At 39.6% G+C, this 27,602-nt stretch overlaps 1 protein-coding gene across 1 annotated transcript in view; it reads left to right on the plus strand.

Annotated features, from left to right (window-relative positions):
• Positions 1–27,602, plus strand: part of SEMA6D (semaphorin 6D) — a 615,846-nt gene that overhangs the window by 422,601 nt on the left and 165,643 nt on the right. Inside the window, exon 4 of the mRNA XM_027570690.2 lies at positions 24,626–24,657. The gene's annotated coding sequence lies outside the window, so the exon portion shown is untranslated. The remainder of the gene's footprint in view (positions 1–24,625; positions 24,658–27,602) is intronic.

Here is a 27,602-nt window from a genome sequence, read left to right on the forward strand (position 1 = left end):
TAAGACAGGCTTTTCTTTATTTTTTTATTGTTATGTTAATCACCATACATTACATCATTAGTTTTGGATGTAGTGTTCTATGATTCATTGTTTGTGCATAACACCCAGTGCTCCACAGAGAATGTGCCCTCTTTAATACCCATCACCAGGCTAACCCATCCCCCCACCCCTCTCCCCTCTAGAACCCTCAGTTTGTTTTTCAGAGTCCATCGTCTCTCGTGGTTGGTCTCCCCCTCCGATTTCCCACCCTTCATTCTTCCCCTCCTGCTATCTTCTTCTTTTTTTTCTTAACATATATTCCATTATTTGTTTCAGAGGTACAGATCTGTGATTCAACAGTCTTGCACAATTCACAGCGCTCACCATAGCACATACCCTCCCCAATGTCTATCACCCAGCCACCCCATCCCTCCCACCCCCTACCACTCCAGCAACCCTCAGTTTGTTTCCTGAGATTAAGAACTCCTCATATCAGTGAGGTCATATGATACATGTCTTTCTCTGATTGACTTATTTCACTCAGCATAACACCCTCCAGTTCCATCCACGTCGTTGCAAATGGCAAGATCACATTCCTTTTGATGGCTGCATAATATTCCATTGTGTATATATACCACATCTTCTTTATCTATTCATCTGTCGATGGACATCTTGGCTCTTTCCACAGTTTGGCTATGGTGGACATTGCTGCTATAAACATTGGGGTGCACATACCCCTTCGGATCCCTACATTTGTATCTTTGTGGTAAATACCTGGTAGTGCAATTGCTGGATCGTAGGGTAGCTCTATTTTCAACTTCTTGAGGAACCTCCATACTGTTTTCCAGAGTGGTTGCACAAGCTTGCATTCCCACCAACAGTGTAGGAGGGTTCCCCTTTCTCTGCATCCCCGCCAACATCTGTCGTTTCCTGGCTTGTTAATTTTAGCCATTCTGACTGGTGTGAGGTGGTATCTCATTGAGGTTTTGATTTGGATTTCCCTGATGCCGAGCGATGTTGAGCACTTTTTCATGTTAAGACAGGCATTTTTATTTCCCCTAATCTACAATGAAGAAAGTGAGGCACAGAAGTAACTTGCCTATTGTCTTTGTCCATTCAGGCTGCTATAACAAAATACCACAGACTGGGTGTCTTTTATAAACTATAGAAATTTATTTTGCATATTCTGGAGGCTGGATGTCTGACATTACATGCCAGCATGGTCAAGTGAGGGCCCTCTGCCTAGTTACAGACTTCTAGTTGTATGGGCACAGGGCGGAAGGAGCTCTGTGGGGTCTCTTTAATAAAGGCACTAAGCCCATTCATGAAGGCTCCACCCTCATGACCTAATCACAATTCCCAAAGGCCCCACCTACAATACCTACCATTAGGGGTAGGATTTCAACATAAGAATTTTGGGGGCACACATTCAGACCATGGTTTGACAACACCCATGGTTTTCTAACTAGTAAATGGTGGGATTGGGGTCCCCTGACTCCCAATCCTCTGCCCTTAACCACTCCGATGATCAATTAAGGAAATAAGAACTATTGAATAAATGGGTACAGAAAGTAAAATGACATCACATAGAGTAAGTGCGCAGGAAATATCTGCTGAATAAAGTCTGCCCTTGGTGTGTGACCATGAGGCAAATCACTATTTAGCCTCGTACAGCAGTCCTTCAGATTTTGTGTATGGTTGTGTCTGTGTGTGTGTGTGTCTTTGTGCGTTCACTAAAATCTAAAAGATCTACACTAAATTGACTTTAGATGGTCTATGTATAATAGAAAACTACTCACAGGGAATACTCAATGTATAGTAACACTTCTCTGTCCTTGCAAGTGGGATTAAAGATACATGTCAAAGTACAATCCAAAAAGAACACAAACTAGATGAACAGTGAAAAACAGAAAAATTCATGTCATCTAGGACCCCATTTTTTTCCACCTGTTATGTGTGGAGGTAACCCTGCTGGTCAGAGTATTTTGTGAATCTCAGGCAGGTGCTCTCTCATGGCAATGAGCACATAAAACACCTTGAGGGCTTACTAAAGACACAGACTCTACAACCTCACCTCCTAGGACTGTTTATGTCTGGGCTGGGGCTTCAGAAATCTGTATTCTTAATGAGCACCAACCTTTGAGAAATGTTGATCTAGTTCATTGAGAAAGAGCCCTAAGTTAAGAAGAACTGCTTCTATTTGCTCTCCCAAGACAGAAAGGCAGGTCCCTGTACTTTGCTTCATAAAACCACATGCATCATTTTGCTTGTATTAAATAAAATTTTGACTGCATTCATTTTGCTTGATAAGTGGCATGTGACTACAGTACAGAGTAATTACATGTTCCTGAAGACTACTTGGTAATTTGCACTTAATAAGACCAAAAATAATTACCCTGTACTCCAATCTAGAAAACATAAATAATCGTAAATATATGGTACTCACCATGTAATTACTTTGCCACTCCACTCAACTCTCCATAAGATTGAGCAGTTACTGAGGAAGTAAAGAATCATAACAAAATATTCCCTATTTTGCCTGATAAACTAAAGCAACTCAGTCACAACATTTGCATTTTCAGGCACATTTTCTTAGGTTCAGAATTTAAATCAGAGAAAATTTAGAAGAAAGAGCGTTCCTTAGCTCTTTGGGGACTTTCTGATTTGACCTTTTACTTCGTAGTGCTAGATAGTTTCCCTGAAATTCAAACAATTTTCAAACCCTTTAGGAATATGACATAACCCACCTGTCTGGGATGACCTTTCAAAGCCACTTCTAATTTTGTTCTCTGACTTAGTAGAAGAGTGATTAGATTTTAGGTCTCAGACATACTTATAGGAAGAAGAGAGACAGAGGCTAGAATTTCCCAGAAAATTTACCCGCTGGCAGTTAGATTTGAAGCTTCCTTTACTCCTGATGGAAGGAATTCCAGGAGGCTTTCCACATAATATATGGCTCTGTGTGGTGTTTCTACCTTCCTTCATCCATCCTTCTGCACAGATTCCCCAAGACAATCTCTAATTAGAATTAGGTATTTGCAATGCATACAAGGAACGTTAGAGATCTTCCATGACTACAAAAATGGAAGGACCTAGGTGGACATCATAATAATTTGTAGTTTTTTGGGTTTTGTTTTTGGGTTTTTTTTTTTCTTTTGGTGTGTGTTTGTCTTCAGAGAACATATGCCCCAACACAGCAATTTTGAAATTCCTGTCATCTTGTTATTGCCCCCTCACCAAAAGCAGCCCCCACACTGATGAAGATCACTGTGACCCCTGAAAGGGCAGACTGGTAGGTGGGGAGAGAAGAAAGTCAAAGGAAGATGCATTCATCCATTCATTCATTCAGCAAATACTGGCTGAAGACCTATAATATGCCAGGTTGTTTAGATATGGGAATATAGTAATGAATAGAACAGGAAAGTTCCCTGATCATGTGGAGCTTAAATTCTAGTGAGCAGAGCATGCAAATGCCATCAGATCTCCTATAAAGCTTGTTTTAAAAAATGTGAATTGATTCCAATGCTACCGATATATTAGGGGTGAGTTCAAGCACAATGTGAATTTCGTGTTTGCTTAGGCATGATTTCATCTATGAGAAACACTAAAACACAGAAAATGGCACCAAGTTTAACTGAGTTGCTAAGGATAGGAATATGCAAAATGGGTGTGCGCACCCACCTCAAACATTTCCCAGCTACCTCCGTTCTCTGAGTGTGTTATGAGCCACATCTGGTGTTTCAGCTGTCCATCAGATTTCATGCAATAACTCTCAAACTGCATCCCTCCCCATGCCTACTTCCACAGGCAAACCTCAAGTCTTTTTCAAGATAAGGTGACATATCTTTTGTGGTATCTATGAATATCTCGAACACATAACACGAATAACACTGTGTTATATTTTTATTGTTTCCATCTTTTTTTAATGTGTCACTGATGAAGATTTTGAGTGTAGGGCCCACAACCCCATTTTTGCCAAAAGCCCAGTGGTTAAGTGCTTTGAAAAAATTAAATCAGGGAATGAGATTGAATGGTCATGGAAACCTCTCCGGAAAGGTCACATTTGAATTTGACACCTGAAAAACAATAAGGAGCCAGCCATTCAAAAATCTGGGGTAACGACATTTCATGTGGAGAGGTGGAGGCGGCGGGGGTGGGGGTGGGGATGGAATTTGAGGGAGGGGATATGTGCAGAGGTCCCAAAGTAGGAATAAGCTGGGAGGCTAGAGGAACAAAGAGGGCCAGTGTGTGAAACAGAGGTGGAAACAATAGCTGGGCCCCAGATCATATAGACATTGTAAGTAATTGGAATTTTAAGTGTGATGAGAAGCCATTAGAGGATTTTTTTCACTACAGATAGCAGAACCCACTCCGTTTACAGAAGGACATGAGATCTGGGGAGTTTACACTTTTTTTTTTTTTTTTTTAGGATTTGATTTATATATTTATTTATTTGACAGAGAGAGAAAGAGAGTGAGAGAGTGCAAACAGGGGGAACAACGGAGGGAGAAGGAGAAGCGGGCTCCCTGCTGAGCAAGGAACCCGATGCGGGGCTCGATCCCAGGACACTGGGATCATGACCTGAGCCGAAGGCAGACGCTTAACGGACTGAGCCACCCAGGCGCCCTGAGTTTACACTTCTTATACAAGGTTACATCCCAAGCCAGAACCTAGGTCTCCTATCTTTTTGCATGGGAATAGAATACATATGCAGCAATCCATAGATGGATCCTTCCTCTGAACTCTGAGGAAGAAGATATTGGTTAGAAAATTTTCTCAGATTGTCCAAAAGCAGATTCTGGATCCATTACTTGCTTTGTCAAGCATGATGGTATTGGGAGGAAGTCCAGTTTAACCAGGCTGTCCCCTGTACCCTGTTTCTTTCCACCGGTAAAAGGAAAACAGACCAGACAAAATGTCAACTAAGCCATCATAGATATTAGCAAGACTTGTAAGGCAGCCAGTCCTGCTCAGAGCAACTGCCAGAGCCCAGATCTGCCTACCCTGAGTAGTTCTCTTATGAAGTCTAATGATGCAGTCAGTGGATCTGAGCACTGCTCTCTCTGTTCTCCTGCTAACTGACAGCAGACATGAGGTATGAGAATTCCCTGAGAGTGGATTACAAGACCCAGCAAGGAGTCACTGAAGGAAGTTGTAGGATTTCTCTTCTTAGATAGATTGACACTTGTTTTTTATCAAAGTGAGTCAGAAGACAAAAGAATAAATTTAACCTGACAATAGGCTAAATGCCACAGGGTAAAGGCCTTGGCCAAAAGCAGCCTATTTGGGGTTTCACTCTACACTAAGCAAAAGAGGCCGCTGCCTTAGGGTGCGGCGTTAATAGTGTGCTCAATGTCCCTTGTAGGTCAGAGCAGGTGTCCCTAGTGTGCAGTGCCCTGCAGCCTTGAGTTCCCCTCACTGCTTTTCCTCATTCCTGATCCTGCCTTCTGTCAGCCAGTCACCACTCCTCATTCAGGACTTTCTTTGGTCCAGAAGCCTAGTGAGGGGAGGGTGAATGGTGCGATGCTAAGCAGAGCTGTGATTCTCAGGCTAAGCTTCACAGCGTTTCTTTCCAATCCTGCCCCCCACCCCACCCTCAGCCTGTCAAATCTTTGAGGGTAGAGCAAGATCCACATGTGATTACTCCTTTCAACCAGTAAATGAGTTCTGTACTGCCTCATTCCACATCTGCATAATCCTGAGTCCTTTATGCAACCTCTGCTATACCTTCATATCTTTTCCAAAGCTATCATTCACTAAAAAATGTTACCAAGCCCTCTACTCACACAGGGTTCCAGGAGACAGGACAGGTCTCCATTCATTAATTAAATCAATACATATTTGTTGAGTGTATAACCTGAGCTATAGACTCTTCAAGTGCTAGTTCATCTATGAATAAGACAGACACCTGTTCTTCTAGAGCTTCTCCTAGAATGTATATGTCCCTTTGGCTGTATATCACAAGGGTGGCCCTGAGACCATTCCTCAGAGGCTGTTGTGGTGCTTATTAAAAATTCAAATTCCAGGACCACTCCAGACCTCCTGAAGAAAAGGAGTTTCTAAGGATGGAGCCTTGGAATCTGTACTTTTTCAGGCTTCCCTGGAAATTCTTATAAAAACCAGTTTAAAAACTACTGCTTCAAGGAATGAAGGACTATAGCTAAAGAGGTTCTTTCTCTACCTTCCAGTCTATCTCAGGAGCTAGCAGATCTTCTTCTGGTAAGACCCTTCAAGGATCTTTTCTCTGGGGACTCCTTGCCTTCTAGGGACACAGAACTGGAAGACATTTGGATCTTGGGCTTGAGGACACCCAGAAAGCTCTCATGTCAATAACAAGCCTCCAGAAGCCATGTCTTTTGTCAAGATTACTCCCTTTGTCCCCAGGCCTGGTCTTCTTTTAAAATCAGATACTCAAACTGAACAGATAGAAATTTACAGAGGTCAGAGCCTGTATCTGCCTGATTTATTCAGCTCCTGGCATAGCATCCCATGCAAATAGCCACTTAATACTCATTTTTGATGATCATGAAAGTGATGATAAAACCCTGCAAGGGATGACTGAGGAGAAGGCTCCTTATTGCTGATATCTTTTGTTGTAAGCTGCCTCAAATCTTTTTTAGAAGCAGGCGGGGTATAAATAATAAGTAAGTAGATAGGGCTTTAGACCCTTGGGTTTGCTCCAGACTCTCCAGCCCCTCTTACCCCCAGGGCTAAGCAGCCCTCTGGAGTTGGGAGGTGAAGAGAATTCTTTTTGTTCATTCAACAAATAAGTCTTGAAAGCCAGGCCATGTTTCTCTTAAGCAATAACCTTGCTCCAGGTTTCCCGATAAAGTAACTTCTTGAGGTCTCTTTCAAGGCTATGATTCTTGATTCTGCTAGGAAATGTTGGGGGTATTGATGAAATAATATTGATAAAGTCCCAGAAGTGTCAGGGATTTAGTGAATATAGGCTGCCAGTGGGTCTCAATCATCTCTCCATCTATCTTAATACACCGGCACCTGATGAAATTGCTTTAACACTTTGCTTGGCAGCAGTTTATGTCAAGTCAGATCTTCTCCTAACACCCAAATGAAACCTGATGTGACCTCCCATCATCTAGTAGATGTGTCACCTTGTAGCAAACCCAGAACAAAGGTCTTACTTCATTTTTAAATGCATCAAAATGTTCCAGAATTATTTATGATCAGATTTACCTTTCCTAAGCATTTTGCTTCTGGTGGTAGCTAAATTATACCAGCTGATTAAGATAGGCAATCAATGTCTGCCTGTCAGAGGTGTCTTAACTTGGTATATATACTTTTGGTAAATATCACAACATTATTTTAATCTGTAAATCGGATTTGTCAGGTCTAATTCGTTTAAATGGCTCACATGACCCAAATTCTCTCTGACAGCCCCGATGTGGAAGTGTGTCCTCATCTTGAAAAGGTAATATTGCCTGGGGCTTGTTGCTAGCTTAATAGAGGCAAGAACACTCTGTGGCAAGAAATAAGAAAAAGACAGACCACCTTTCCTATAACAGGTTTCAGCAAGCATCCAACACATCAGCCATGAAGCATCTTTTCCCAGAAATGGACAAGTGCTGACTGAGGTAGGGGAGAGGCCGAAAATATATTATTTATATCAACAGTACTATTGAAAACAACAAAAATTTATCCACTAATTACTATGCACTGTGTTAAGTAGTTTATAAAAATTTGTTATCCTATTCAATCCCTACAGCAACCTTGTAAAGTAAATACTATTTTATATATGCAGAAACTCCAGTTGAGAAAAGTTTAGAAACTTGCTCAGGATCTATCTTGCTCCAGACTATACCCCTAAATTCTAGGCATGCAGCCTCTCTATATTGAGTTATTATAATTAATTGACTTTTTGACAAAATGATGGGGCCAAGGGAACCCTTTGTTCAGGATTACATCCCCACACAAGCTTCCTACGGTTCCCTGAAACCCAGCAGTACCCACTTCAGTAAACCTATTTATTTACTGTTTTCCAACCTTTTCAAATGAGCAGCTCTTTCTACAGTTAGAGAAAAGGACACTTACTTTGAATATTTGTTGTGTGTAAAAATGACGAAAGTTGCCTTTTAAATGAGTTAATTATATATTTATTATGGCTTCCTTAGATGTGTCTGATATAGCCTTTATTTATTATGTAGACAATGCTTAGTGGGCATAAGAATTCAGGGGCTTCTTGCAAGAAATGACAGGGGCCCATGATGAGATGAAAACCAGCATCTAATTTAGAAAACACACCAAGAGTGCTAGATTCCAAGAACTCAGATATCAAAGTCTTGGTTAGTGTGCTCTTCCTACCATGGTGCAGCCTTAGTTAACAAGGCAGTGAGCTTCCCTGAGCATTCATTTACTTACTTTTCCAAAGGAATAGCATTTTATCTACCTCCCAGATGGGCTTGGAAGACCAAATAGGGTCATCTCTGTGAAAGTGATTTATATGTTGTGAAATATTACACAAATGTAAATAAATACAAGGTGGTCATATTATCCAAATGTTCTGATATCCAGTCATTGTATAAACAAGATTTTACTTCGGGAAGGCTAAACTACTTTTAAACCAACATCATTTTAAATTGGAGTTCTATGAGCCCCAGCAGCTGGCTCATGGTAACAGTGCTTCACCGAATTAAATGAATTTTCTTCAATAAAAATCCCTACAGAACAGATGCATTCACAAGCCCCCCAACCCTGTAGCCAACAATTTGCAAAGAAAACTCTGTTTTGCTACTTGTTTTGTTCTAGAACTATTATTTAAATGCAGGGCGAGATTTTCAAAATGAAATTTGACAGGTTTTTTACAAGACCTGCCTGTGTTTATGCTCACTCTCTTCTCTCCAGGGTACTTCCAGTGGGCTGGAGAGCTGCCAGAGGGCGAGGCAGGGGGGGACGTCTCCAGGGGTTCTGGGTTTGAGGGCAAGGAAGGGAAGAGCAGAGGGCGATCACAAAATAGGATCAACAGACAGGAAGACAGGGTTCTGGCATTCCTGGATGGGCAAGCAGGGGAGGAAACCCCTTCCTACAGCTGGAGGAACCTTGGGCCCATAAAAGGAGCAGAACTGGAAGAAAACAGGATGGCTGGGAGTGGAGAAATGCCCTCAGAGACCAGGCTCCCTCCACCTGGCCTTGTCCCCAAGTCACCTGACTCTGTCCTGGGTTTGCAAAGTAGATCCCGCACGTTTGTGTTTGCCTCTCCCATCCAAACAGTTCTTGTGTCCTCTTTCTTCCTTCCACCTTCTATCCCTGCAGACTTGTGGGTCCACACTAGACCATGCTGCAGCTTTCCAGACCTTTCTGAAAAGCACTATTTGTTTAAAAGTGAAGGAATCTGGGGCACCTGAGTGGCACAGTCGGTTAGGCATCAGATTCTTGGTTTCAGCTCAGGTCAAGATCTCAGGGTCATGAGATCAAGCCCCGTGTGGGGCTCTGGGCTGGGCGTGGACCCTGCTTCAGATTCTCTCTCTCTCTCTCTCTCTCTCTCTCTCTCTCTCACCCTTCCCCTGCTCTCTCTCTCTCTTTCTAAAACAAATTAAATCTTTTTTAAAAAGTGAAGAAATCTAAATATATCTTCTACAAAAATTGTCAGTCTTATACTGAAAACTTTACATTCTGTTTAAGTACAGCTAAAGCACAGGGAAGAAAAACAGGCAACTAGATGGAATATTAAATACAATTCTGCCTTCAGTACTCTGGAGTTGGATTGGCAAACTCTTTATGTAAAGGGCAAGATAAAAAATACTTTAGACTTTTTGGGTCATATGGTCTCTGTCACAACTAATCTATTCTGCCATTGTAAGCAGCCAAAGATGATATGAGTGTGGCTGTGTTCTGATAAAACTTTATTTACAAAAATAGATGGTGGGCTCAGAGTTTGCTGACCACTGTTCTGGAGCAATAACTTTTTTTTTTTTTTTAATGAGGTACCACTTTGTCATCTTGGTAAATTATAAAATGCCTAGATGACTTTCCCTTTCTCCATATGCATGACAGTGGGCTTGCTGTTGTAGCTAAAAGAGCATTGAGCTGGCAACATTGATTCACTTGGACAGATGTGTTCCCTCTGAAAAGAGCTGTTGGGAGGTTACATGTGTGCATCTATTTCCAGAGGAAAGCATTAAAGAAAGATAACTAGATGCCTAACTAATGAGGAAATTCCCCCACTGCCTGTGGAAAGACTGAGCTGAAGGGGCCTCTTTGCCCCAATCCTTGCCCCTCCCCCAGTTCACACTCCCATTCCCCTTAGTTGGAGTTGGCCTGTGAGAAGGAGCCCCCCAAAGACTCCAGCCATGACCCCAATGAAGTTTCTTTCCTCACTCTCCCAAGTATTTCTCCCACCCTACCCTTCATCTGGTGGCACTTGGGGTCTGAAGGTCTCTTCGGGAAGCAGAAATGGGTGCGGCTTGTCCTTCCTGGGGACATTTCCTTTTCAGAGAGGAGCAATTAGCTTAAATGAAACTCCAGCAAGTCCTATTGTCTAGGGGCACAGTTTTAACCTGTTTTCTTTTCTACCCCGAACCTTCAGAGAATAATATACTCCCTCCACTGACTTCACTTCTTGAGAGTTGAATCCCTGGTATCCGCCTTTCAACCACACGCTCCTACCTTTCCTCTTGTAAACCACACTCCTCAGGCTTAATAAGGTCTTTACTTGGGGAGAAGTTTGAGTTAGCACAAGAACTGCACATATCTGAAACCACAAATCATGCATTTGAGAGTGCAGCGAGCTTTCCTCCCAGGCATTTGCAAGTGCTGTGTGAAGACCAACATCTGGATGTTGTCTGCAAGTCTGTGCCTCTGTTGTGGCTCTTGTCTGTGAAGGAAAGTCAAGTCTCTGGAAGAATTTAGAGAGTGGAGTAGGAGCTGAGAGGGCAGTTACAGTTAGACCTGACCAGTGTTTCCTAGAGGACGGAGTTTTATAGTCTCCTAGTAATAAGCAGAGAGCCAGAGAGGGGGTTTGCGAGTCATGAATCAGTTCTCAAAGGGGGGTTTGGCGATGTCGGCAGACATTTTGGGTTGTCACAACTCAGGGAGGGGGTGGTGGAGGCATACTTATAGCATCTTGTGGGTAGAGGACAAGAATGGCGTTTGCCCTACATCCTACAATGCACAGGACAGATTCCACAACAAAGAATTGTCTGGACCCAAATGTCAATAGTGCCCACATTGGGAAATACGGACCTAAAGGTGTCTCTTGTTCTGAACAGCTCTGCACTATCAGTAGTGACAGGATATGGTGAGTGGATAGGCTTTAGTCACATGAGGCTCCCCTCAGGGCAAATTTCCTTCAGGGTGGGATGGTGGCTGGACAGCAGAGGGCACCACACCCACCTGGATTGTGGGAGCAGGAAAGGGGAAGTGGAGGGAAGTGGACGGGAGAAAGCATTTTCTTGGCTCCTGCCCCGGTGCTGAGCTACCAGACCCCTCTCTAATTTGCTCTCCCCTTGTCTGTGGAGTTCTGCCTTTACTGAGGACGCTGCTTCTTGCCCTTCTGACTCCAGCCCCCAAGGTAGAGCCCCCCCCCAACCCCAGGAAAGGTCCTACTTTACTTTGGTAACTACTGTAGGTGAAGGAGCATGTCCGTTCTGCATAGAGGGAGCGATAAAGAGGGGAGGGGACACTAGCTCCAACCCTGACAAAGCCTTCTGATCCTGTGACTCAGAGCCTGGGCTCTTCCCTGGGCTCTTAGGAGGCCACATGTGTCTGCATTTCAGTGGCCCTCTCCTCAGCCTGTTGAACTATGGGTTCCCTGGCTGTGTTTTTGCATCTTCTTTCCAACCCTGCTTTCAGTCTTTAAGAAATGCTTCAAATTTCTGCCTGCTCATGTCACCTTTCTTTGTTTTTCAGAGATTTGGAGAATTTATGCTTACATGCAAATTTCTTTGGTCATTTTGATGGACTTCACGGGGGAAGGGAGGTAGATGTATAGGCTATGTCACCCTTCTGGAGCAGCACCTCTGTCCATTGGATTTAACACCAAGGAGGTCACTGGTGACCTTGTCAATAGAATGTGTTGGCAGAAGCCGGATTGCAGTTAGTTGAAATGATTTCAGTAAAGAAAGACATTTTGGTTGTCCATTGCTATGGGAAAAACCACCCTAAAACTTAGTGGCTCAAAACCACCATGTATTGTTATCTCTCATGGTGTTGTGGGTTGAGCTGGAGGGATCTACATGAGGGTCTGTTATGGGCTGAATTGTGTCTCTCAAAGAGTAATCCTCAGTACCACAAAATGTGACCTTATTTAGAAATAAGGTGTTCAGAGATATAGTTAAGATGAGGTCATCTGGAGTAGAGTGGGCTGTTAACCCAATATGACTGACATTCTTAGAAAAGGAGGAAGGAAACATACAGGGACAATGCCCTGTGATGACAGAGGCAGAGAGAGGATTGATGCAGCTGTAGTCCAAGGAATGCTGAGGATTGATGGCCACCATTAGAAGCTACGAAAAGGCAAGGAAGGATTCTTCCCAGAGTCTCAGAGGGAGCGTACCTAATTTCGGACTTCTAGCCTTCAGAACTGTGAGAGAATAAATTTCTGCTGTCTTTAAGCTACCCGGTCTGTGGTACTTTGTTACAGCATTCCTAGGAAACTAATACAGGGTCTCTCCTACAGTTGCAGTGAGATCATGACCAGAACTGCGATTATCTGAAGGTTCTGTTGGGCTAAATGTCTAAGAGGACTTCTTCACTCACATGGCAGGTGCCTCATCGGGGATGATAGGAACTGCTGGGGGCCGGATGGGCATTGCTCTCTTTCTCCACTCCACCTCTCTTACATGGCCAATTTGGGTTTTGTAACAGTGCAGTAATCTCAGGTTGGTTGGACTGTTTATAAGGCAACCAGCTTCCCCAAGAACAAGTGTTACAGGAGATCCAGGTGGATAGTGCAAAAGTTCTTTTGACCTAATCTCAAAAGTTATATGATGTCACTTTCTTGCATTCTTTTGGTCCAAAAGTAAGTTATAAGTCCTGCTCAGCTTCAAAGAGAGGGAACTAAACAAGGACATGAATACCAGGAGAAATGTTTTGTTGGAGGGTCCTTTTAATGGTCTGGCTAACTAAGAATAAGGATTGGAAGCGATTCTTTAAAGAAGTTTGATTTCTGAGGAGTAGAAAGGTTGATAGAAAGTTTTCATTTGTTTTTTGATTGGAGATATTGATGGGAAAGATGCACTAAAAACTGAAACCTTTGGACTGTAGGAGAAATGCCTCTTGCGTTGTATCAGGAGAGAAGCAGGAAAGGATGGGTAAAGACATAAATGTGTGGATGAAGAATGGGATGTGAAAGTGGATAGAGAAGTTTCAGGATGTTGAGAGAGTTCCCATGTATTGACTTCTAATGTCTCTGGGTGTGAAGGAGCAAGATTATCTACTGACACTGATAAGAAATATGGTAGGAGAGAGAGAACTTGGGGAGAGTGACTTTTTGAAAGAGCCACAGTGGAGAACAGGAAAGAGAACTAACTATAGTAAATATATGCCAAAAGGCCCCGACGCTTGTCAGCATAAAATAATAAACTTTGTAGCCGTAGGAGTGAAATCCATGGGGGAGCAATTATTACCCACTCTCTGGCACTCTTGGTGATAGTTTCTGAGTCTTCTACACATAATATAAGTCCCCAATGTGAACTAGATGTTATTTCTGAAATCAAGGTAATGGGAGCTGGGAAAATATTATCATTGTTTCATAAGTACATTTCATTAAAAATCAATATCTTTATATTTGGTAAGCCATAAGAGAAGGGTTAATGGGTAAGAAAAATGTGAAAAAGAGTTCACACATCTCATCCAAACACATTGAGAGAATGTCTTGCCCTGTTGTTGTGGGCCAATGCCCCTTTGTTACACCCAGCATACGTGGAGTGGGAAAACAGGACCTAAGATAAGCATTTTTTTTTCCTGACTCAGATTGTACAAATTAATTGTATCTCATCACAAACTTGTAGTCATGGTCGGGCCATTTTGCTGTGATTGACTTCCTGGGTGTGGTAAGAAGCAAATCCACTTTCCTCTGCGTTAATTTCAGCTGTAAGTGTGGCCATTTTTGTCAATGATCATGGACTGAGTTTCTGTGATTAGTCATTTAACTATATGGTACTTCCAAGCTAAATAGAGTGTTTACAACAAACCCCTTGCTTAGGAGATGGAGACTACATCAAATTGCATCCTATGAAAATTACATAAATAAAAATTTGCATCTAGAAGGACCCTTCATGAAAATTAGGAAAAGATTGTAACCTTTTTTATTTGCATTGTATAGTAGCTTTGTAATTGACAAACAAATTGTAATTACAGCCCATGATACTCTACATCCAATGATTATGCATCAAAACTGCATATATATTGCTTGGTTCATTATGAAAAGTAACAATGTTGGCAATCATATTAATTATTTTTTCTTATCAGATTAGTGACAAAGTACCATAATGAACATAACCTTCCAGAATGCATTCACTGATGGAATAAACAATAAGTTAGGTCTTGGCACAGGACAGATGATAAAAAGATTGGCTGGCCCTTAGGCCTCTTCCTGAGAGCCACAGCAGTACCACTTGTCTCTGCTAAGTGTCCTTCATTCTAACTTGGTCTAGAATTTCAGAAGCATTCATTCCTGTTTGTCCCATGGCTAGTCAAAAGAGGATCTATATCCTCAATTGAAACTGGAAGTTACATGAGAAATTCTGAAAATGAGCATTTTAATTTAAGCTCTTAGATTTGGACAATTCCCTGGAAAGATCTTCATTTTTTAAATAATCAGAAGAAAAGCTTCAAACATTAGGACATTCTCCTTTCTTTCAAAAAAATTGAAAGAAACGATTTCAGGGTAAAGTGACATCACAGTCAACTATGCCTGAGGAAATTTAAATTCGTCAGTGCATAGACAACATAATTCGCCATCTCCTGCTCAGCAAGAGGGACAGGTGCCATTAAGTCTTAGAAACTTGGAAGGATAATATTTGTTTCTTTGTAAAGCTGAAATCATTACAGGACTCATTTTGCCCTATCTTCCCAGATAGAAACATATTCCTTGCTTTGAGTGTAGAAATTTCACTTCTTTTGCCCTGATCCCAGGGGTTTTCTTCTCATTTCCCTCCTTCTCTTTCTTTTTTTCCTGCTCTTTAAAGTCCAGTACTTACTCTGAAAATACTTTCCCATTTCTGAAGTGACCAAACCTAACACGTTACTAACAACTAAGATACTTATGCGTGTTTCTCAGAGACACCCACAGGTATATTGTAAATAGGTGTTAATTACAATCATTATGTTCTTGAGAGAATTTACAGAAAACATTCACTCATGCTTTGAATCTGATGCTATTGGGTACCCACTGGACGCTGACACTGTGCTAAGCTCTACACTTTAGGATATGAACTTCCTGACACAAAGTGGGCATTTAATATTTATTGAATAAGTAACTGTGCCTGCTTTCAAGAAATTTCCCATCTAATGTGGGAGGCAGACTTGTACACAGAAAATTATAATACAATTTGATGAGTATTCAGAATACGTAGGAATACGTACAACGAGAGCGCAAGAAAGCAAGAAACACACTTGAGGAAGTTAAAGAAGACCCTACAGATGTGTTGTGTACGTTAGATTTCAAGGAATGAGCAGGTGTTTATGAGGTGAAAAATAAGATTGAAAGAAGTGTGTCTGAGGGTGTGTGTGTGTGTGTGTGTGTGTGTGTGTGTGTAGAGGAGTCCTAACACAGGCATTCTAAAGAAAGGAAACAGCATGTGCAAAGGCATGCAGGACAAAGCAATGTGGTCAGATCTGGAAATGGGGTTTACTCTAACTGGGATCCAGAAGGTGTCCAGGTGAGGGATTGAGGGAGAATTGAGAAGAAAGATAGATGGCAGACACTGAAAAGTGCCACCTTCATTGTAGAGTTTAAGCTTTGCCATGGGAATCAGATGATGGTCTAGTAAGAGACAAATGTCACATAAAAAAAGGATAATTCTGCTAGTTAGGTGGGGGTAGACTAGGCTTAAGAGATCAGTGGGCAGGACAGAGGCAACTAGGAGGCCATTGCAGCAGTCCAGGTGGAGCTGATGGGGCCTGAACCAGACCTATGACAGAAGAATTCAGAAGAGGAGCCTGGTTTGGACAATGTTTCCTGAGGAAGAGAGCATAGGCATTGTGGCTGAACACATGTGGTAGCAAGTCATTTGGATTCATGTGTACAAGGGAATCCTCTTAGGGTATAATGAGTGAAGCATCCAGAGAGAAGGAGCCTGGGATCCTGGAAGACCCCTTGGACAGAGTCTTCATTCCAACCCTGGACCAGCTACCTCTAGACCACTGGTTCTGAAAGTTTAGTATCAGAATCACCCAGAGGGCTTGGCAAGCCTCTGCTCAAGCAGATAAGGGGAGAGTCTCAAAAATTTGCATCTCTAACAAGTTCCCAGGTGATGCTGACGCTCCTCCCCTGGGGCTGCACTTTGAGAACCACTGCGCATGACGAGGTAATTATACATACCAGAGGAAAATAGAACTTATCTTGTTTAAAACACTGTTCTTTTGGTCTCCTTACACACAGCTGAACTTTCCAAAATTACCAGGAAGAAGACCTGGAAGATAATGGCTTGCCCTGATGGGGGTGGGAGGACACCATCTCCCTTATGAAGACCTACCCTCCTCCAGGGCTTGATTCTGGACTGACTTTGTGGCCTGCCACCTGCAGTGTTGGCTCACTTCCAATTCACTTAGCTAGTATTTCTTGAGTGTAGGTCAAAGATTCCTCCAAAGTTACCATTAGGGAGTGGGAGAAAGGTGGGCCTGTAGCTGGCATTTCAGGATGTGGAGCTGACTTAGGGGAAAATCGTAGAATACTTCCTGAGAGTGTGCTATGCAGAACATTAGTTTTGCAGAATGTCTACAGGTACTATGTGCAAAAAATATCTTCTGGGGTAAATAAATTTTTTGAAGGATGGATGAAACAAACATTTTGCCTTATTTTGCCTTATTTCAAGAGAACTCTGGTGGTGTCTTCGGGGTACTGTCAGTTAAACGTCGGACTCTTGGTTTCGGCTCAGGTCATGATCTCACGACCCTGAGATCAAGCCCTGCGTTGGGCTTCTTGCTCAGAGCAGAGTCTGCTTAAGACCTTCTCTCTGTCTCCCTCTGACTCTGCCCACCGCACGCTCTCACAAGTGTTCTCTCTCTCTCAAATAAATAAATAAATAAATCTTTTAAAAAAGAGAGAACTCTGAATCTTTAATATTTTCACTAAGAATTTCTGAAAGGGGATTATACCGTGAAGCACCCACCACCTCCACCATACCCTTTTGTTCTAAAACCAGGAAATCCTTTATTTAGAAGCATCTCAGGGCATGAGTGTTGTATCAAAGATACCTAGGGAAATGCTGCCCTGAAGTTCTTTGTAGGAGAACTTTAGAGCAGTAGCTCCCAAAAAGTAGTTCATAGATTGCTCCTGGTCAGTGAGCAAGTTATTATGAATCTATAGCAATATGGAAAACATAAGGACAATGTAGTATTTTACTAAGTTCTTTATTTCAATTGAAGAGTGGTTTTTATTTTGAAATTATGTGCTTCCTATGCTTTTAGTGTTAAAATTTTCCTTTTCAGTGAAATGATGGTGATAGGAAAGATGATCATTTTTCAAACACTTTTATATATGTTTTAAATTAAAATTTGGCATCTTTATACAAGTCCTTTTGTTTTAGCTTAATTGTATCATCTGTTAGATTCTCATATATTATCTAGTCTGATTCTAACATTTATAGATAAAGGAAGTGATGTCCTGTGGCCAATACAAAGAAAGTCATAATAATATACTTATTACCATTTATACAAACTATATCAGAAAGGGCCATTCCACACTCAGGAACTTCATGGAACATCTATGGGCATGTCAATGCCTTCATAACATTAATTATAATAGGAAGCTGAAGGGTTTGTGTTGTCACAAGCAAAGCATGAAGTGTTTCATGAATTGTTGGAAAATTAGAACCAGCAGGATGCCATGTGTCCATTTCAGTATTTTGGTTCTAAGCAAATCCAAGACAGTACATGATTGATTATGATTAATTGTATTTACTTACTTAGGTCCTTTTATGGATATTTTCATTTGAACTGAGAAGGACTAAAAATTAAGCAGACACCTGGGAATTATTTAAGATCACAGCTAAAATTTTCCATCATCTTTCACATCACCCCATTTATAAAATAATCCTAAAGTTAGTGAATCTCTCTACATAAAAGCTTCTTCACCTGAAAAAAAAAGGAAAAGATTGGGCTAATTTTTTCTGAAGTCCTTCCAACCATAAACTTCGAGGATTCTGACTTTCCTGGAGATAAACAATGAATAAGGTCCACATTAATTGGAGTCTACATTCCATATACTTTCTCCTTTTTCATTGATTTATAGATTACCAAAGCAAAGTGATGCTTAAGGCAGATCAGATGTCTGTTTGGAAATCATAAAGCAGAAGGAAAAAAATCTGCAAATAATGTACAAGTTCTACTTATGTATTAAATACTATTTTTTCAAACTTAAAATTCATTGTGCATGTCTTCTGAGGTGGGGCATCATTTTTTTCACATTAAATAATTGTTTTATTCAGATATAATAGTCACACATAAAAGCATATTATATATATTCAGTTTAATGAATTTTCTCAAACTGAAAACACCTCCATAACCAACAACCTAGAAATTCCCTCATCTGTGCTACCTTCTAGCCATCCCCTCCCACCACCCAGGTAACCAATGTTTTGACTCTAACACCATATATTATCCTTTGTTTTTGTACTTTAAATAATCATGTTGTATATTTTAGTTAATGTCAATCATTTTTTATCGAAGTATAATTGACATACAATGTTATATTAGTTTTGGGTTTACAGCATATTGATTCAACAATTCTATACATTCCTCAATGCTTACCATGATAAATGTAGTCATTATCTGTTACCATACAATGTTATTACAATATTATTAGCTATATTCCCTACACTGTACTTTTCATCTCTATGACTTATTTATTTTATAACTGGGAGTTTGTACCTCTTAATCCCCTTTACCTATTTCACCCACCCTCACCCTCTTCCTCTCTGTCAACCACCAGTTTGTTTTCTATATTTGAGTCTGTTCACTTTTCATGTGTTTGTTTGTTTTATTTTTTAGATTCTACATATAAGTGAAATCATTTGATATTTGTCTTTTATATCTGAATTACTTCACTTGGTATAATATCCTCTAGGTCGATCCATGTTGAAATGGCAAGATCTCATTCCTTTTTATGGCTAATATTCCATTGTATATCTATACCACATTTTTCTTATCCATTAATCTATTGATGGGTATTTGAGTTGCTTCCATATCTTGGCTATTGTAAATAATGATGTAATAAACATACAGGTGCATATCTTTTTGAATCAGTGTTCTTGTTTTCTTTGGATATATGCCCAGTAGTAGAATTACTGGGTCATGTGGTGTTTCTATTTTTAATATTTTGAGGAACCTCACTTTCCACCGTGATTGCACCGTTTCTCATCAATAGTGCACAAGTGTGCTCTTTTCTCCACATCTTCACCAACACTTGTTATTTCTTGTTTTTTCCTTTTTTTTTTTTTTGATACTAGCCATTCTGACTAGTGTGAGCTGATATCTCATTGTGGTTTTTGTTTGCATTTCCCTGATGGTTAATGATGTTGAACATCTTTTCACGTGTCTGTTGGCCATCTGAATGTTTTCTTTGGACAAATTTCTATTCAGGTTCTCTGCCCATTTTTTAATTGGATAGCTTGTTTTTGTTTTTGTTTTGGTATTGAGTTGGGGAAGTGTATAAGTTCTTTATATATTTTGAATATCAACCCCTTATCAGATATATCATTTGCAAATATCTTCTCCCATTCACTGGGTTGTGTTTTGTTTTGTTGACTGTTTCCTTTATTATACAAAAGCTTTTTATTTTTATGTAATCCCAATAGTTTATTTTGCTTTTGTTTTTCTGGCCCAAGGAGATCTATCCATAAATATGTTGCTAAGGCCAATGTCCAAGAGTTACTACCTATGTTTTCTTGTAGGAGTTTTATGGTTTCAGGTCTCACATTTAAGTCTTTAATCTATTTTGATCTACTTATTTTTGTGTATGGTATAAGAAAATAGTCCAGTTTCATTCTTTTGCATGTAGCTGTCCAGTTTTCCCAACACCCTTTATTGAAAATACTCTTTTCCCCATCGCATATTTATGCCTCCTTTGTTGTAATTTAGTTGACCATATGGTGTGGATTTATTTCTGGGCTCTCTCTCTCATTCCATGATCTGTGTGTCTGTATCTGTGCCAGTACCATACTGTTTTTATTAATGTAGCTTTGTAGTATATCTTGAAATCTGGGCTTTGTGATACCTCCTTCTTTGTTTTTCTTTCTCAAAATTGCCTTGGCTATTTAAGGTTTTTTGTGGTTCCAAACACATTTTAGAATCAATCGTTCTTGTTCTGTGAAAAATGCCGTTGTTATTTTGATAAGGATTGCACTGAATCTGTAGATTGTTCTGAGTAGTATAGACATTTTAACAATATTAATTCTTCCAATCCATGAGCACAGTATGTCCTTCTGTTTATTTATGTTGTTTTGAATTTCTTTCATCTATATCTTATAGTTTTCAGAATACAGATCTTTTACCTCCTTGGTTAAACTTATTCCTTGGTATTTTATTCTTTTTGGTGCATTTGTACATGAGATTGCTTTCTTAATTTCTTTTTCTACTACTTCATTATTAGTGTATAGAAATGTAACAGATTTCTATATATTAATTTTATATCCTGCAACTTTACTGAATTTATTTATCAATTCTAATAGTTTTTTTGGTGGATTCCTTAGGGTTTTCTATATATAGTATCAGGTCATCTGCAAATAGTGACAATAATACTTCTTCCTTACCAATTTTGATGCCTTTTTTTTTTTTTTTGGTCTAATTGCTATAGCTGGGACTTCCAGTACTATCTTGAATAAAGGTGGTGGGTCTGGACATCTTTGTTCCCGATCTTAGAGGAAATGCTTTCAGTTTTCAACATTGAGTACAATATGTCAGTTGTGGGTTTTCATATATGGCTTTTATTATGTAAAGGTATGTTCCTTCTAAACCCATTTTGTTGTGAGTTTTTATCATGAACAGGTGTTGTATTTTGTCAAATTATCTACTGAGATGATCATATTGTTTTTATCTTTCCTTGTGTTAACATGATGTATCACATTAATTGATTTGAAAATATCAAACCATCCTTGCATCCCTAGAGTAAATCCCACTTGATGGGTGAATTATTTTTTTAATGTATTGAATTCAGTTTTCTAATATTTTGTTGAGGATTTTTGCATCTCTGTTCATCAGAGATATCAGTCTGTAGTGTTCTTTTTTGTATAATGTCTTTCTCTGGTTTTGGTGTCAGGATAATGCTATTCTTGTAGAATGAATTTGGAAGTTTTTGTTCCTTTTCTATTTTTTGGAATAGTTTGAGAGAATAGGCGTTGACTCTCTTTAAATGTTCAATAGAAATCACCTGTGAAGCCATCTGGTCCTAGACTTTGGTTTGTTGAGAATTTTTTGATTGCCAATTCATTGCTAATAACTGGTCTGTTCAAATTTCCTATTTCTTCCTGATTCAGTTTTAGAAGATTGTGTCTAGACATTTATCCATTTCTTCTAGCTTGTCCAATTTGTTGGTATATTATTTTTCATAATATTATTCTCTTATAATTCTTCATATTTCTGTGGGGTCCATTGTTATTGCTCCTCCATTTCGATTTTATTTGAGTCCTCTCTCTTTTTTCCTTGAGGAGTCTGGCTAAAGGTTTATCAATTTAGTTTACTTTTTCAAAGAACCAACTCTTGGTTCCTTGGTCTTTTCTATTATTTTTGTAGTCTCTTTCATTTATTTCTGCTCTAAGTTTTATTATTTCTTTCCTTCTACTAGCTTTGGGCTTTGTTCTTTTTCTAGCTCCTTTAGGTGCAAAGTTAGGTTATTTATTTGAGATTTTTCTTGTTTCCTGAGGTAGGCCTGTACACATACAATCTTTTTTGATTTTTATCCATTCAGTCAGCTTGTCTTTTGATTGGAGCAGTTAGTCCATTTACAATTATTTTTTTAATTTTATTTTATTATGTTATGTTAGTCACCATACAATACATCATTAGTTTTTGATGTAGTCCATTTACATTTAAAGTAGTTATTGATAAGTATATACTTACTGCCATTTTAAAATTGTTTTCTGGCCTGTTTTTGTAGTTCCTGTTCTTTCTTCTTCTCTTGTTCTCTTCCCTTGTGGTCTGATGGCTTTCTGTAGTGTTATGCTTGGATTCCTTTCTCTTTATTTTTTGTGTATCTATTATAGGTTTTTGATTTCAGGTTACCATTAGGTTCCTATATGACATCTCATGTATATAGCAGCATATAATAAGTTGATGGTCACAAGTTCAAACACATTCTAAAAGTAATAAATTTTTACTCTGTGAGTGTCAATTTAATACACCTTATCCATCCAATGCTTGGCACTTGGTGCAGCCCAAGATCACTTTTCATATCTTCCTAAGTCTGTATTTCTCAAAATGAACACCCAGTCATATATGCCTGGAAAGCTTACTGAAAATGAACATTCCTGGGTACTGACCCTTTAGATGTTCAGATTTAGTTGAGCTGAGCTGGAGCTCAGGAATCTGCATTTTTAAGAAGCACTCCAAGGAATTTGCATGCACACTTAAATTTAAAAATCACTTCCACTAAGTATAAATCATTGTGCTGGGGGCATGGTACTTCCAGATACACAAACAATAAATGGTAGAAGAGGGTCAGAGATAAGATCAGAATATAAGAGAATGAATATTACACAGGTTCACTCACTTCATTTTAGCCAGTGACAAGGAGTTAGCTGCTTCTCTTTCACCTCTTGTCTTTTCTGAAAGGTCAACAAACTTTCCACTTAGAGAATCCTCTTCCTACAATTAGTTTCAAAGTCAATGTGGAAGGTGATGGTGGTGGAGAGAAAGGGAAATATTGAGGTTGTGGACTTATTGGGAAAATATATGCCTTAATTTTTTTCTCAAAGAGTGTATGGAGTTTGGGAAAATAAGGTCATTCTGATGTTCACTATATAAACTTATCCAGATGAATTGGACTTTTTAGTGTAAGTACATTCCCAGCTAAGATGAAAAGCCAGTACACACATGATAATTCAATATAACTTAAAACACATCCATTAGATTTTAAATAATTATAAGAGTTTTAATATGCTTTCCGAATTTGCTTTTTCTATTTTCTTCCATTTTTGAACTTCATTGTATTCTTGAATGTTGATTTTCTTTTTCTTTTTAAAATCCAGTCCACTCTTGTATACAAAGCACTGTTTCTGCCCTAAGGCTAAGAATGTTCTAGGTGAACTAATCAATCAATTTTTGCCTATTAAGAAGGAGCACTAAAATAAAAAGAATGCTAACCTTTAGATGGATTTGGTAGTGGATTGTTAAATAGTTTTTTTGTTGTTGTTTTTTGGGGTTTTTTTTTAAGATTTTATTTATTTATTTGACAGAGAGAGAGAGACAGCGAGAGAGGGAACACAAGTAGGGGGAGTGGGAGAGGGAGAAACAGGCTTCCCGCCGAGCAGGGAGCCCGATGCGGGGCTCGATCCCAGGACCCTGGGATCATGACCTGAGCCGAAGGCAGACGCTTAACGACTAAGCCACCCAAGCGCCCCTTTTGGGTTTTTTTTTAATGGCAAAACACCAAGAGGAAAAGCAATCTTACATCTTAAAGGAAGGAAAGGCTCCCAGGTCCCAGGTCCCAGGGAAGTGTGTGACATTTGGGGAAAACTTTTTCAAATCTTGAAGTATTGATCAACCATAGCATCACTTGGTGGTGGTGGTGTTATTTTAAATTAAGTCTTTCTCACCCAAGTTAGAACGTATGCATATTTAAAATGTAAAATAAATGCTTCTGCAAAAGAAACTAGGAACATGACATGATGTTCAGCTTAACTGAACACCTAACTCAGCAACAGCTTTTGCACAGTGCTGTTCAAAATGCCTTCCTTCAATTTTCAGACTCTTAGGCTTACAGAATTGATAAGGTAACTGATTTATATTGTAGGATGTGAAGCTTCCAACTTGTTATTTCCAAGTTTGGGGTGTTATATGACTGAACCTGTTGATAATGTGTGCTCTTCCAGCCCAGCTGTTAAATTAGAGCAGTTCATGAAGAAAAATGAGATACGATGTTGCATTTCATGAAACAGGGTGTTTCAGCACAAAGAGAAAATTTTCTTCTCTGTGATGGGAGATAAAATAAGACCTCAAGTTGTTGAAAGTTAAAGAAAATAATAACGTCTTACAACTACAATGTCTTGACTGCCACAGTTTTTATTCAAGTCTATTGGTGGATACTTATTCTTGGCTGAACATATTCCTAACTTAATAGTGGAATTAAGTAGAGCTACTGGATTCAGGTTAGAATCCAACTTGGCTTAAACCATTCTAGTACTTCAAGCAAGAGAAAAATGGCACATGGATTTACGAAGTTAATAGACATACCACAGCTATGTTTAATGCAGTATCATGGTGGCAAATGTCAGAAGTAATAGAAAATTAATCCATTTCTCTTTTCTTTTTTCAGATTTTTGACGACACAAGCCAATCTTCCCCAAGGTAAGCAACAATATACTCTTCTCTAATTTGTTGGAAAAATCCAGCATAATGTTATTGGCTTTGGATACATTTTAACCGTATGGTGTTTCAAAGTCATGAGTGTGACATTCAAATGGTGCCTAAAATCAGTTTTTTATTGGTGGTGTTAGTGATGAGAGCACCCTACAAATAAGATTTGATGGCTAGACCAAGCAGTGGACCAGAGGGAGGGTGGGAGACAGAGAGAGAGAGAGAGAGAGAGGGAGAGAGGAAAGGAGGGGGGGAGAGAGAGATTCTCTCTCTCTCTTTTTGTTTGATTAGCTCTTTTATGAGACAGCAGACTCTTCATCTCTAATGTTCGGAGACAGAAGGTTTCTTTGTGAGCAGCAGCTGTGGTGGGGCTTGCACCTCTACTAGAGCCTACTTTGGAAAAATTAAAAGCAGAGTGCCCCTCAGCATGGCCCCAGCTCGTCAGCTCAGCCGAAGCCTTCCTGTCCAGGTCCAGCAGGACAGCATTAGCCAAGCTGTTTAACTTTCCAGGAGTATCTGTCAAAAGTAGCAATTGAGGATGCGTTAATCTTATTAAAGAACACAATAGGAATCCTTTTTTCATTTCATTAGGAAATCAGGATGCATTTGATGTGCACCATCTGGTTTGTGAATACAGGAATAAGTTTTTCAAAAGGGCACATATCCAAGTTCTATGTTTCATATGCTTCAGAAGGAAAAAACCCATAAGCGGCTCTATTTTTAATGAGAGCAATGCTAAAGTTAATAAGATTGGGGTGGATTTCCAGGATGTGCCATTTCTCCTAAACTACATGTGTTTGCAGTACGTTTGGCAGACTTGTCCTGCTTAGAGGCTGGGCTTCCGATTGAAAAATTTTAAAGTTCTCCATGTGTTAATTGGAGAATAGAAGAGAGGCATTATTGTAGTAGAGTAGCTGGCTCGTTAGGTATTAATTATAGCTCCATCTATCATAAAGACTAGTATTTTAAAATTACCTCCTGTTATTTATTATGTAGTTTTAGAAGCTGTAACTTTTCAAATCGTACCAAAAAAATCAGGTTAAACTTTATGATGTATTGTATTTTTTTTTAAAAAAATGTCTTTTAAGATGCAATCACTGTTTATAAACAGTAAGTAGTAACAAAACAGTGAGAAAATACAGTTTACTATTGGTACTCTATGTCACATCCTTAAAATATGTTTTTTATTCAAATAAAAATACAGCTCTGGAATGTGACCATCTCACTCTACATTATAGCTCATACAGGAACATCTTTGGATCAGAAAAGCTGCTTTAGAGGACTAATTCCTTCAGCTTCCTACATAATTTTAAAAATCTTATATAGTAACAAACATGATTTGTGAAGCAATATGATGCTCTCCTTAACCTCTCAGTAATTGGAGGCATCTTCTGTATGTATTCCGCAAGTCCAGCTCAGGCTGATGAAGGAAGCATAATTACATTACAGGCAATCTCATCTAAGGTAATTACAATTGTCGCCATCAATCCAATTAAAGAGGATAACCAGCTCTACTGAGTCAGAGCAATAAAGCTTTCAAACTAAGTCCAGGCTTTGGGATAAGGGTGTGATTGAGGATTTTAAGAATTTTCATTTGCCAAAATACTGTTGCTTATTAAAATAGGTAACAATGTTGAGAGTGAGGGGTATGGGGAGAAATTACATATCGGTAGAAGTTTTTTGTTTTTTGTTTTTCCATTTGCTAATAACTTTCTTATTTGTAAGCACAGAAATCAGTGTTAGATTTTCAACACCAAAGCTTCAGGCCACACAAAATATTTATGAAAACATTAACACAGAATCAAAACACCACAGAAGTTCACTGTACACATCTGGCATCTTATCCTAAATTGACTCTCCATCCCATTGTTCCTTTAGAACATTGTTCCTTTAGCGGTCTTGTTCCACTTAGAGATACAGTACACCATCTCCTGACCTCCATCCCTGTCTTTGTACTGTATGGAAGAAACTGGCTCGAGTGACGCCTCCCTGGAAGCTCTCACTGTTTTATCTGGGGTCAGTGTAGGTAGCTATGTCAAGTATTGCTAAGAATTATAGTGGCGTAATGGCAAGTGGATATGATGCCCTTCTGAAAGACTTCACCCCTGTCTGTGTGGTCCAGACCAGAATATAAGCCTTAGATACAGGACCCAGAGAATAGGAAAAGAGAATGATGTCACTCACTGTGACTAAGATTTAGAAAGGGCCCAAGAGAGATTGTATGTGCCTGCATTGGATGATATACTACATGAAAATAGTGGTGTTTTCTTTATGTTTATTCAGTTTGAAGAGATGTAGGAGATAAATTTCTTAGTCAGGGGGCAGGAGGGGAGAATTTGCTATCTAAGATCAATGGCTCCCTTGGTCACCACTTGGCATTCTTTCAGTGTTTTACACCCTGGCTTTTCTATTTTCTATCCAGAACCATCCACCTACTTGATCATTTCCTTCTCATGTATTTTCATGCTCTCCCATGGCCAGCTGCATACACTCCATGTCACTCTTAGATGCCTCTTTTCTTTGTCCATATGGAGAATTCCAGCCTGCTTTAGAACTTCCCTCCAGGGAATCAGTTCACCGTGGAAGTGGAGGAGGGGCCCGAGAAAGGACTAGGTAGAAAGAGATCTGGTCTCAGTTTTCTATTTCTCTGCTCACCAGCTCTGTGACACCAAACAAGCCACCAAAGCTAGTGGAGTCCCAGTTCCCTCATCTGTAAAATGAAACTGTTAAAGTCTGTCCTGCCAACCTCACTTTAAAGAGTATCTAAAATGAAATTATAAATGTGGGAGAAGTCCTTCATAACATATACATACAAAAATGTGAGGGATTATATATGCATAAGTTTATTATTATTAAGCCCACTCCACTCTGGTCATTTCCTTCTGTTGATTCCTTCAGCCCCTGCAATTTAAATGGTACTTCTTAAAATGCCCCAC

Source organism: Zalophus californianus, chromosome 6 (genome assembly GCF_009762305.2).
Source record: "Zalophus californianus isolate mZalCal1 chromosome 6, mZalCal1.pri.v2, whole genome shotgun sequence".
In the NCBI taxonomy this organism is placed as follows: Eukaryota; Metazoa; Chordata; class Mammalia; order Carnivora; family Otariidae; genus Zalophus; species Zalophus californianus.